The sequence below is a fragment of the Trachypithecus francoisi genome, unplaced genomic scaffold, assembly GCF_009764315.1.
Source record: "Trachypithecus francoisi isolate TF-2019V2 unplaced genomic scaffold, Tfra_2.0 Lachesis_group21, whole genome shotgun sequence".
Classification (NCBI taxonomy): Eukaryota; Metazoa; Chordata; class Mammalia; order Primates; family Cercopithecidae; genus Trachypithecus; species Trachypithecus francoisi.
In genome coordinates, this window is record NW_022681467.1 from 25,117,864 (window position 1) to 25,130,414 (window position 12,551).

Here is a 12,551-nt window from a genome sequence, read left to right on the forward strand (position 1 = left end):
TGTTGCCCAGGATGCAAAATCCTTTAGGACGGCTTGCATCTATGAGTGGATACAGATTTCCTCTCTCTCTTTGGATGTTTACCTGAGAAGCCCCTGGTAGTCCTGAGTGGCTTCCTATCCTGATTTATAATCTCAAATGATCTAAGAAACCAAGTGTCTTGGGGGAGTGAGATCAAAGTGCCCCTTCTGTCTTTTCTCTACTTTTTAAAAATATTGAGCCACCTATGTCTGTGGATGAGATCTGAGATATCCAACGGAGTTGGGAGATGAAAGCAACAGCAACAGGGGATGAAACAGAGAAGTTCTCACCAGCCCTGGAAGCACAGAGCTTTATAAGGTGCTATGGAGGACTCTCTGAGAAAGGAGGCTGCCTGACACCAAGAGAGAAGAGAGGAAATTACGAGTGGTCCCTGACTTACAATGGTTCGATTTCTAAGTCTTTACTTTCCAATGGTGTGCAAGTGATACATTCAGCAGAAACCATACTTCAGGTACCCATACAACCATTCTTTCACTTTCAGTACAGTATTCAATAAATTACAGGAGATATCCAATAATCTTTTTATCAAGTAGTCTTTGTGTCAATGATTTTGCCCAACTCTAGGCTAATTTAAGTTTTGAGCATGTTTAAGGTAGACTAGGCTAAGCTATGATATTCAGTAGGTTAGGTATGTTAAATGCATTTTTGACTCACAATATTTTCAATTTAGGATGGGTTTACTGGGACATAACCTCATCACAAGCTGAGAAGCATCTGTGTTGCTGTAATTCAACAACACATTGAACAGTGGGGACAGCGCCACCCACCCAAGCTGTAGCCCACCGGACCCCTCAACTTGTCTTTATTGCTGAGGCTGGAACAGAGTGATACGCACTCAGCACCAAAAGAGATCTCCATTCTATCAGCAGGAGTTCTTCTTCAAATCAAAATCACTCCGAAGTACACTGAGAAGTAGCCAATCCACATGGCCCAGTAACTTCAGATCCCTGGCAATGATAGTTTAATTATCCCCCTTTTGCTGGAATCATGGATAGGAAGTGGTATCCTGGAGTGTGTTACTGATATTGGGACAGGATCCACACTATAGGATGGAGAGTTTGGCAGAAGCACAAAGTAGTGCACATCTTGCCAGCAGGATATAAAGCCCTCTCTATTGGTGGAGCCAATTGGGATAGCAAATTAGTGAGCCAGCAGCAGTTAAGAAAAACATTTTCTGGGAACTTTCTACCCATTTTAAATGATCCATTCTCATCACCAGTTGTGTTGTAAATGGTGGAGTAAGTATCACCCACTGGTGGGATCTTTGGGGATCATTCCAACACAGTTGCAGAAATCATACTCGGAGAGGCATATAAAATTAAATGATTTATTTTACTCATAGTTCCTAGAAGGTGAAGCATGACATGCCACACAGGGAACCATTTAGAAGGAGCTCCTAGAGAAAGGGCTCAACTTAGCAGGTGGGGAGATGAGGCTGGGTGGACCCCTGGGAAAATGCCTTTATTAGGAGTCACAGTAAAGTACACAAGCATATGGCATGAGGGAATTTCACTGGTGTGTTTGAATATCACTAGGTTACAGTAGGGGAGGGCAAGAACTAGTGGCAGGGACCAGCCTTATCACATTGGCACTTTGTTGCCTGGGCAGGGTGCTCACACCCTGTTTGTGGGGACATCAAGGCATGAGAAAAATATGGAGTTCTAAAATTGTACACCACAACCGAAAATATTTATTTCTTCAGACAACTTTGAGGTATTATGTTGCATCCTTTCATTTCAACCTAAAGGACTCCCTTTAAGATTTCTTGTAGGGAAGGTCTAGAGGAGATGAACTCTGTCAGCTTTTGTGTATCCATGAATATCTTGATTTATCCCGTGTTTTTGAATGATGGTCTTATCAGGTATAGAAATCTTAGTTGATGGCTTGTTTTTTCTTTCAGAACTTTAAACCTAACATCCCACTGCCTCTGGCCTCCGATGCTTCTGATAAGAACTCAGCCAACAATCTTACTGAGGATCTCTTGTATGTGAGGAATGGCTTCTCTCTTGCTGCTTTCAAGACTCTTTGTTTCATTTTAGCTTTCAATAGTTGGATTATAATATATCTTAGTGTGGGTCTCTGAGTTTATCTTACTTGGTGTTTGTTCAGCATCTTATATTTGTAGATTCACATATTTAATCAACTTTGGGAGGACTTGGGATATTATTTCTTCAAATAACCATCTTCTTCCTCTCTGTGTCTCTTCCTCTTCTGTTATTCTCATAATGTGTATGTTCATCCACTTAGTGGTATCCCATAAGTCCCTCAGGTTCTGTTCCTTTTTCTTTATTCTTTTTTGTCTTTCTATCCTAGAGATTCAATAATTTAATTTCAAGTTTTCTGGTTCTTTCTTCCTCCTGCTAAAATCTGTTATGAAACTCCTCTAGTGAATGTTTCATTATCATGACTTTCAGTTCTTATATTTCTGTTTGGTTCTTTTAAAATATTTTTTATCTCTTGGCTGATGTTCTCATTTTATTAATATATCTTATCCTAATTCCTTTAGATTTTGTCCATGTTTTCCTTTAGCTATTTGAGCATTTTTGAGATGGAATCTTGCTCTTGTTGCCCAGGCTGGAGTGTAATGGTATGATCTTGGCTCACTGCAACCTCTGCCTCCCAGGTTCAAGTGACTCTCCTGCCTCAGCCTCCCTAGTAGCTGGCATTACAGGCACCTGCCACAATGTCCAGCTAATTTTTTGTGTTTTTAGTAGAGATGGGGTTTCATTACATTGGCCAGGCTGGTCTTGAACTTCTGACCTCAGACAATCCACCCACCTCAGCCTCCCAAAGTGCTGGGATTACAGGCATGAGCCACCACACCCAGCTCCCTTTGAGCATTTTAAGACAGTTGTTTTAAAGTCTTAGTCTAGTATCAGGATGGGGCCAATATATTACAAGAGTTCTTACAAGTAGGAGGCAGGAGAGCAAGAATTAAAGAAAGACACGTGATAATGAAAGCAAGACGTTAGAGTGATGGAAAGATGAAACTGTGAGAAAAGGAATGTGAACAACCTCTAGAACTGGACAGGTAAGAGACAGGGACCCAAAACTATTATCTCTGATGATACCTGTTTAGATTGTATATATTTAAAAGTGCTTTGAGATATATATAGGGAGAGGTACTGTTATAGTCAAGCAAATGAACATAACCATCATCTCAACTAGTTGCCTTGTTTTGGGTGTATGCCAAGTGCATCTAAAATCTTATCTTTTAGTAAAAATTGTGAGAACAATTCAATATTATTAACTAGGGTCTTCATGTTGTACATGACATCTGTAGAGTTTTTCATCCTAACTATCTGCAATTTTGTATCTTTCGACATACATCTCCCCATAACCTTCCCCAACCCTACTCCAGGAAACCAAAGTTTTATTCTCCACCTTTGCATATTTGAGTTCTTTTCTTTTTTCTTGGTTATAGCTCAACAATTCCAATTTTGTACTTGTGACCCCCAGAAGTGTACAATAATACATTTCTGTTGTTGTAGTACATAAATTTACTAGTAATTTGTCACAGCATCATTAGGAAACTAATGTAATGTGATTATGCTATGGATAAAAAATTTCAGGCCTTAAAAAATGTTTTATTTCTTATTTAAGCCATATGTTCATTGTGTGTTGAGAGTTCTGTCTTTCATAGTCACTCAGGAATCCAAATTGAGGAAGTAGCTTCCATCAGAGCCTTGTGGGTCTTTGTGGAATGGAGCAGTTGATCCACAGAGGCTCTTGCCGTTAAATGCACAGACCACAAATTATACCCATCAGTTCTGCTCAGAACTCAGTGGTCTAAAGAAGTCACATCGCCCCACCCAATGGAATGATTCAGAAAAAGCAACACTCCATTTGGCCAGAAAGTAGAGACACAAATATTTGGCAAAGCATGAAATTTCCAAGGACGATTCAGGAGTTCTACTCAGGTCCTTAACCTCATACTCCACCATTAAACTGGACCTCACTGTGCCACAGTGTCCTCACTTGTAATACAGTCTCATGTTACAGGCTTGTTGTGAGGGTTAAATGAGATAATACATGCAGTGTGCTGGGCTCAAAGCCTACTCCTGGGGTGTACTCAGTCAATGAAAGTCATTGATAAACACTTTAGAAAACATAACCACCACATAAGGATGAATAAATGACTGTTTTGTGTTTCCCTCCAGGAGTGGCAGGTGAGGAGGAGCTGCAGGTGATTCAGCCTGAGAAGTCAGTGTTGGTCACAGCTGGAGGTTCGACCACTCTGTCACCTCCCAGTTCCCCATAGATTATTCAAAGGAACTGAAACAGGGCAGGAACTAATCTGCAGTTCAAAAGGAGGCCACTTACCCTGGATAGCTTGCATTTCAGGCATCACGAAGGGAAACAATGCAGACTTTTCCATGTGCATCACTAGCATCACAAAAGCCAATGCTGGCACCTACTACTGTGTGACGTTCTGGAAAGGGAGTCCTGACGTAGAGTTGAAGTCTGCATCAGGCACTGAGCTGTCTATGCATGGTGAGTACAGTGTGGGCCTCCTTCGTCCCCCAGTGTGTGACAATAAGTCAATAGTAACACCTTCCATCCATTGAGCAACAATCGGGTGTGGTGGTGGGTGCTCATTTTCATGATCTGATGTCACACCCTTCTACAGATTAGTTAAGTTAAGGCCTGAAGCATCATACTATTCACCCAGGTACCCATGGCCTGAAAATGGTGGGTAAAGTCTGCAACACTTGTGTGCCTTCTCCACAACTTATCTCTTCTCATCTGACCCAGTCTTTGGCTTCCGCAGATGAGGGAACCAAAAGATTGAGTGACTTGCCAAGGCACAAGGCCAGACTTTGCCTTCTGCCTCCAAAGAGTGTTCTCCCCCTCTGGGTGGCCAAGTCTCCTTTTTGTGTAACTGGTACTCACTGAAAACCTACTATGTGCCAGGCTCTGCCTTGGTTGCTGTGCAAGCTGCGATGAACAAAACAGGGAAAAACTCTTCTCTCACAAAACTTACCCTCTCTTTCCTTCCAATGAGAAGGAATTTGTTAAGGGTGGGAGGGGAATTGTATTTTTCTTAGTTTAATCTTCAAAAAACATCACCTTTGGAAGATTCCTGAGAGGCACAGATTCATTGTTTAATCTGATGGCCCTAGTGGGCATAGATGCCACGAGCTTTGGTGCTTGTGGGTCTGTTAGAGAAACTCTTGTGTGATTCAGGGATTGAGTTACACAGGTACTGTAGGCTCCAGTCAGAGCTGGATCATCTCAGAATATCCGTCACTCTGGGAAAGAGGCCCCCCATGTGAGTGACTTAGAGGTTCCCCAGTGGAGTTAGTAAAGATGCTCACTTTGAGTTTCCTGCCAAAGATCCAGATTCACAGTCTAACTCCTGATCCTGGGATGTTAGCACAGGAGGGATCTTCAGACCAGTCAGCCCAACCCCCTGTTGACAGATGAGAGCCTGAGGCCAGGAGGTGACATGGGTCTTGCCCACAGTCACAAGGCCAGTTAATGATGGGATCCAAATTAGAGCTCTGATCTGATTCCAGGCAGATTCTTCTTGCCCCGGTGTTAGACATCATCTCCATAGAAGAGCCTGGTGCATCCTAGGTGCTAAATAAATTCTCCTTGAACAGAACCACTGAGAGGGAGCCAGCACTTCCCCTTTTCATCACCTTCCTAAAGTTCAGAATACCCCTGGCATCCAGACCCTGAGCCTGACTGGAAAACAGTAAGCATTTTATTTTATTTTATTTTTATTTTGAGATGGATCTCCTTCTGTCACCTAGGCTGCAGTGCAGTGGCACAATTTCGGCTCACCGCAACCTCTACCTCCCGGATTCAAGTGATTCTCCTGCCTCAGCCTCCTGAGTTGCTGGGACTACAGGTGCCTGCCACTGCATCTGGCTATTATTTGTCTTTTTAGTAGAGACAAGGTTTCACCATGTTGGCCAGGCTGGTCACGAACTCCTGACCTCAGGTGATCCACCCACCTGGGCCTCCCAAAGTGCTGGGATTACAGGTATGAAGCAATGCACCTGACACATTTCGTTTTATATGAAGATTCTATATCAGGACACAGACAGCTGCTCTACTGTTTAATACCTGTAGAGTACTCCAACTTATGGAGCTATCAAACTTCATTTTACAGTCTTCTGTTAATGGATATGTAAGTTGTTCCCAACCTTGGGCTACTAAAACAATGCTGCAGTGGGTGGCCTTGTACAAGCATCATCCTGCTCAAGTGGAAGACACCCACTGGAAGTGGCATTGCTAGGTCAGAGGGTATGTGTGTTTTAAGATGTGTAGCTATTGCTAATGTGTTCTTCTTGATGTTGTAATAATCAGCACACCCCCTCCCGCCCCGCATCCCTTGAACATAGGTAGGGAAGGTGGTTTTACCCTGATTTTGCAGATATTACAAAGACACTGAAGTTCCCTGATGGTTCATATTGTGCCTAGGTAAGCACCCTTATCAAGGCTCAGGAGTAACTCAGACGTGCTGACTCCTAGTAGAGTGCTCATTCCTCTTTCCCAAGCCATTAACCTAAACGATGTCCTGGATGAGATTGGAGAAAAGTAAGGAGGGGATCAAAGAGTGGCAGCTGTCCCAGATGCTGTGTCTTCATCTGGCATTTTCTCCTTATAACCAGTGCTATGAGAGAGGGACCATTTGCTGCCTCATTTATAGATGAGGACACAGGTTTAGAGAGGGGATCTGACTTGTGAGCAGGTAGAGGAGCCAAGGTTTGACCCCCAGGAGCCTGACACACAGCCCTTCTCTCTGCAACACCCAGTTGTGCTTGCTGAAGTGTAGGGAAATGCTTCAACCTTCTCGTTCCAAACTGTTGTGTTGTTCTGTTCTATATCAATAAACATTAAAAAGAAAAAGCCTTCTTCTTGTATGGGTAGGAGGGGCTGGCTTGACAACCCCCATCAGAAAGATCTTGCAGGCATTATATCTTACGTTGAACCTGTCCTAAAAGATGTGTCTTAGCGTTTAGGATTCTTCTTACATGTGTTGTTTCTCCTTCATTGAGCAGCATCCATGGAGCTGAGTCCAGCCTCCTGCCTTTCAGCAGACCACATTGAAACCACCTTTGCAAAATTATGAGAGATAGTGAAAGGGATCTAACTCAACTGACTCCATCTTGCTTCTAACCTCCAAGCTGTCCTTGTTCATTCCTGGACATAGGCTGAACTAACTTTGGGAGAAACTTAGTTTAAACAAAGACGGTAACAGCCCTTTCCCAAGCAGACCTTCTTACCTGGAGACCAGAATGCCTTTGTAGGACCAACATTAGCAACAGGATGAGAAATTATGGTTTAGGAGTCATGCAGCTGGAGGCTACAAGATTCTGACCCTCCCCAAACTGCTCCTAAGATCAGTGCTTGAGATATTTGGCAGACCCTGAACTTGATGGATCAGTAGCACCACCCAGATTAAAAAAAAAAACAAAACTGGCCCATCTGATCTTATGGACCCCCAACCCAGGAACTGACTCAGCTCAAGAAGACAGTTTTGACTCCCTATGATTTCATCCCTGACCAATCAGAACTCCCGGCTCACTGGTTTCTCCTTACCCACCAACTTATCCTTAAAAACTCTGCTCCCCGAATGCTCGGAGAGACTGATTTGGATAGTACTAAAGCTCTGGTCTCCTGCACAGCCAGCATTGCGTGAATTACTCTTTCAAGCAGTTCCCCGGTCTTAATAAATTGATTCTGTCTAGGCAGTGGGCAAGGTGAACCCCTTGGGCAATTACAACGTGCCCACCCACTCATGGTGCTGAAGACTAAGGATGTGGGAATGAGACATTTCTTAGAGTTCTTGTGTTCTGTGTGAACTAGAGTTTACATTCTCTTCTTGGGCTGTTAGGAACCCAAGGTCTTCTGTTTATGGCTACAGAGTAACCATAGGGAGCCCAAGGGAAGAACTACACAGTAACCAGCCATGGGCAGCCAAGAGGGAGGCTTCTCCCTTGAGTTGCATGAAGTCAAGAATCTCAAAGGGACAAGGGAGGTGGCAGTCAGTGTTGAGGATGTTGAAGTTCTAGTGCTTACTCTTTGATGAACAGGCAAGCTTCGCAAAACACAGGAAATGCCCAAGTCATGCATGGGGGATGAGGAGACAATGCCTTCATTTTTCTTAGCCTCAGTTTTCTCATCTGTAAAATCATGACAATCCTGGACTCCTTTAGATGAGTGGAAAGGACTTAAGGTTCTCTCTGTAAATCACCTAGCACATTGTAGGCCAAATCATGTGTTATTTCAAGGCTGTGTGATCTCAAGCAACCCAGTTCCCTTTGCTGAGCCTGTTTCTTCACATGTGGGGTGTAATTATACCAACCAGTCCAAGATGTTAAGAGGATACAGCAAGCCTGGGGAGAGAATAGACTTCAGTAAATGATGGGGTTGTTTTCCCAAGGTTGTGTAATCTTCGTAAAGTCTTGGCTACCCTCGAGTCCTCAGTTTTCCTATTTGTAAAATGGTGATGATTATGGCCACCATTATGGACTCTGTGGGGATTGGAGAGGATGTGCACAGAGTTCTGGATGGTGGTGGTGTTAGGGTTATTACTGAGTGTCAGTAGCACAGTGGTTAGGAGAGCATGGGTTGGAGCCCCACCACCTGTGCCACATCTTAGCTCTGCCATTTCCCAGCTCTGTGATCTGGGACAAGGCACTGTGCCATCGTGGGCCTCAGTATCCTTACCAGTCAATTGTAACTCGACTTGGGAATATTTTCTCCAACTCTACGTGCTGTTTGTTTACTCTGCTGATTACTTATTTTGCTCTTCAGAAGCTTTTTAATTAGGTCCCATTTATTCATTTTTGTTTTTGTTGAATTTGCTTTTGGGGTCTTAATCATGAATTTTTTAATGAGGCTGATGCCTAGAAGAGATTTTCCAACCTTGTCTTCCAGAATTTTTATAGTTCCAGGTTTATATTTAATTCGTTGATTCGTCTTGAATTGATTTTTGTATGAAGTGAGAGATAGGAATCCAGTTTCATTCTTCTACATGTAGCTTGCCAGTTTTCCCTGCACCACTTATTAAATAGGGTGTTCATTCCCCAGCTTATATGTTTGCATGTTTTGTTGAAGATCAATTGGCTGCACGTATTGGGCTCTATTTCTTGGTTCTTTATTCTGTTCCATTGGTCTATGTGCCTACTTTTATACTAGTCCCATGTTATTTTGGTAACTATAGCCTTGTATAATTTGAGGTCTGGTAATGTGATGCCTTCAGATTTGTTCTTTTTGCTTAGTATTGCTTTGGCTATGCGGGCGCTTTTTGTTGTTGCTGTTCCATGTGAATTTTAGGATTGTTTTTTCTAATTCCGTGAAAAATGTTGCTAGCATTTTTATGGGAATTGCATTGAATCTGCAGATTGCTTTGGGCAATATGGTCATTTTCTTAATATTGATTCTTCCAATCCATGAGCATGGGATGTGTTTCCATTTGTTTGTGTCACCTATGATATCTTTCAGCAGTGTTTTGTAGTTCTTCTTGTAGAGATTTTTCACCTTCTTGATTAAGTACATTCCTATGTATTTTATTTATTTTGCAGCTGTTGTTTGTTTTCCTAGGTATTTTATTTCGCAGTTGTTTGGGACTGAGTTCTTCATTTGATTCTCAGTTTGGTGGTTGTTGGTGTACAGCAGTGCTCCTGAGTTGTGTACATTGATTTTGTAACCTGAGACTTTATTGAATTCGTTTATGAAATCTAGGAGTCTTTCTGAGAAGTCTTTACGATTTTCTAGGTATACAATCATATCATCTGCAAACAGCAATAGTTTGACTTCCTCTTTTCCCATTTGAATGCCCTTTACCTTTTATCTTTCTCTTGCCTAATTGCTGTGGCTAGGATATCTAGAACTATGTTGAATAGAAGTAGTGAAAGTGGGCATCCCTGTCTTGTTCTGTTCTTGGGGGAATGCTTTCAACTTTTTCCCATTCAGTAGGATACTGGCATAGGTTTGTCATATATGGCTTTTATTATTTTGAGGTAAGACCCTTCTATGCTTAGTTTGTTGGGAGCTTTTACCATAAAGGAATGCTGGATTTTGTCGAATGCTTTTTCTGCATCTGTTGAGATGATCATATGGTTTTTGCTTTTAATTCTGTTTATGTGACGTATCGCATTTATTGACTCATGTATGTTAAACTATCCCTGCATCCCTGGGTTGAAATCCACTTGATCATGATGAAATACCTTTTTGTTGTGCTGTTGAATTTGGTTAGCTAGTATTTTGTTAAGGATTTTTGCATCTATGTTCATCAGAGAACTTGGTCTGTGTTTTCTTTTTTTGTTATGTCCTTTTCTGGTTTTGATAATAGGGTGATACTGGCTTCATAGAATGATTTAGGGAGGAGTCTTCTTTCTCTATCTTTTGAAATACTTTCAGTAGAATTGATACCAATTCTTCTTTGAATGTCTGATAGAATTCAGCTGTGAATCCATCTGGTCCTGGACCTTTTCTTTGTTTGCCACTTTTTTGGTTACTAATTCAATCTCACTACTTGTTATTGGTCTGTTCAGAATTTCTATTTCTTCCTGATTTAATATAGGAGGGTTTTATCTTTCCAGGAATTCATCCATTTCCTCTAGGTTTTCTAGTTTATTTGCATAAAGGTGTTTATAGTAGTCTGAAATGATCTTTTGTATTTCTGTGGTGTTGGTAGTAATGTCTCCAGTTTCATTTCTAATTGAGCTCATTTGCATCCTCTCTCTTCTTGGTTAATCCAGTTAATGGTCTATCTGTTTATTTTTTCAAAGAACCAGCTACTTGTTTCAATGATCTTTTGTATTTTGTTGTTGTTATTGTCTGAATTTCATTTAGTTCTGCTCTGAGCTTTGCTATTTCTTTCCTTCTTCTAGCTTTGGGTTTAGTTTGGTCTTGTTTCTTTAGTACCTTGAGGCATGATATTAGGTTGTCACTTTGTGCTCTGTCAGACTTTGTGTTGTAGGCATTTAGTGCTGTAAACTTTCCTTTTAACACTGCTTTTGCTGTTTCCCAGAGGTTTTGATAACTTGTGTCATTATTATCATTCAATTCAGATGACTTTTTGATTTCCATCTTGATTTCATTTTTAACCCAGTTATCATTCAGGAGTGGATTATTTAATTTCTATGTATTTGTGTAGTTTGAAGTGTTTCTTTTCGACTTAATTTCCAGTTTTATTCTACTGTAGTCTGAGAGGATACTTGATATGATTTTGATTTTTAAAAATTTATTGAGACTTGTTTTGTGACTTAACGTATGGTCTATTTTGTGCTAATGAGATGAATATATATTCTGCAATTTGGAGGTAGAATGTTCTGTAAATATCTGTTAAGTCCATTCGTTCTAGGGTGTAATTTAAGTCCATTATTTCTCTGTTGACTTTCTGTCTTGATGGTCTGCCCAGCGCCGTCAGTGATATATTAAAGTCTTCTACTATTATTGTGTTGCTGTTTGTCTCATTTCTTAGGTCTATTAGTAATGGTTTTATGAATCTTGGAGCTCCAGTGTTAGGTGCTTAGAAATTTAGGATTGTAATATCTTCTTGTTGGATTGATCCTTTTATAATTACATAGTGACCATTTTTGTCCTTTTATACTGTTGTTGCTTTGAAGCCTGTTTTGTCTGAAATAAGAATAGCTACTCCTGCTGGCTTTTGGCTTCCATTTATGTGGAATATCTTTTTCCAGCATGTTACCTTGAGTTTATACGAATCTTTCTGTTAGGTGAGTCTCTTAAAGACAGAAGATATTTGGATTGTGATTTTTTTATCCATTCTGCCATTCTGTATCTTTTAAGTGGAGCATTTAGGTCATTTACATTCAACATTAATATTGAGAAGTGAGGTACTGTTCTCTTCATCATGTTACATGTTATCTAGATAGATTTTTTTTTTCATTGTGTTATTGTTTTGTAGGCCCTGTGAGTTTTAAGCTTCCAAGAGATTCTGTTTTGGTGCATATTGGATTTTTATTTCAAGGTTTAGAACACCTTTTAGCATTTATTGTAGTGCTGGTATGGTAGTAACAAATTCCCTCAACATTTGTTTGTCTGAAAATTACTTCATTTCTTCTTTATTTATTACACTTAGTTTTGCAGGGTACAAAATTCTTGGCTGAAAATTGTTCTGTTTAAGGAGGTTGAAGAGAGGTCCCCAATCCCTTCTAGCTTGTAAGGTGTCTGCTGAGAAGTCTGCTGTTAGTTTGATAGGTTTTCCTTTGTAGGTTTCCTGATACTTTTGTCTTACTGCTCTTAGAATTCTTTCCTTCATGTTGACTTTGGATAGCCTGATAACTATATGCCTTGGTGAAGATGTTTTTGTAATGCATTTCCCAGGAGTTCTTTGAGCTTCTTGGATTTGGCTATCTAGATCTCTAGCCAGGCCAGGGATATTTTCCTCAATTATTCCCTCAAATATCTTTTCCAGACTTGTTATTTTCTTTTCTCCCTCAGGAACATCAATTATTCTTATGCTTGGTCATTTTACATAATCCTGTCTTTCTTGGAGACTTTGTTCATTTCTTTTGATCCTTTT

At 40.8% G+C, this 12,551-nt stretch overlaps 1 pseudogene; it reads left to right on the top strand.

The window, feature by feature from the left end:
* The first annotated feature begins 266 nt into the window (after positions 1-266).
* Positions 267-12,551, top strand: part of LOC117069097 — a 38,061-nt pseudogene continuing 25,776 nt past the window's right edge.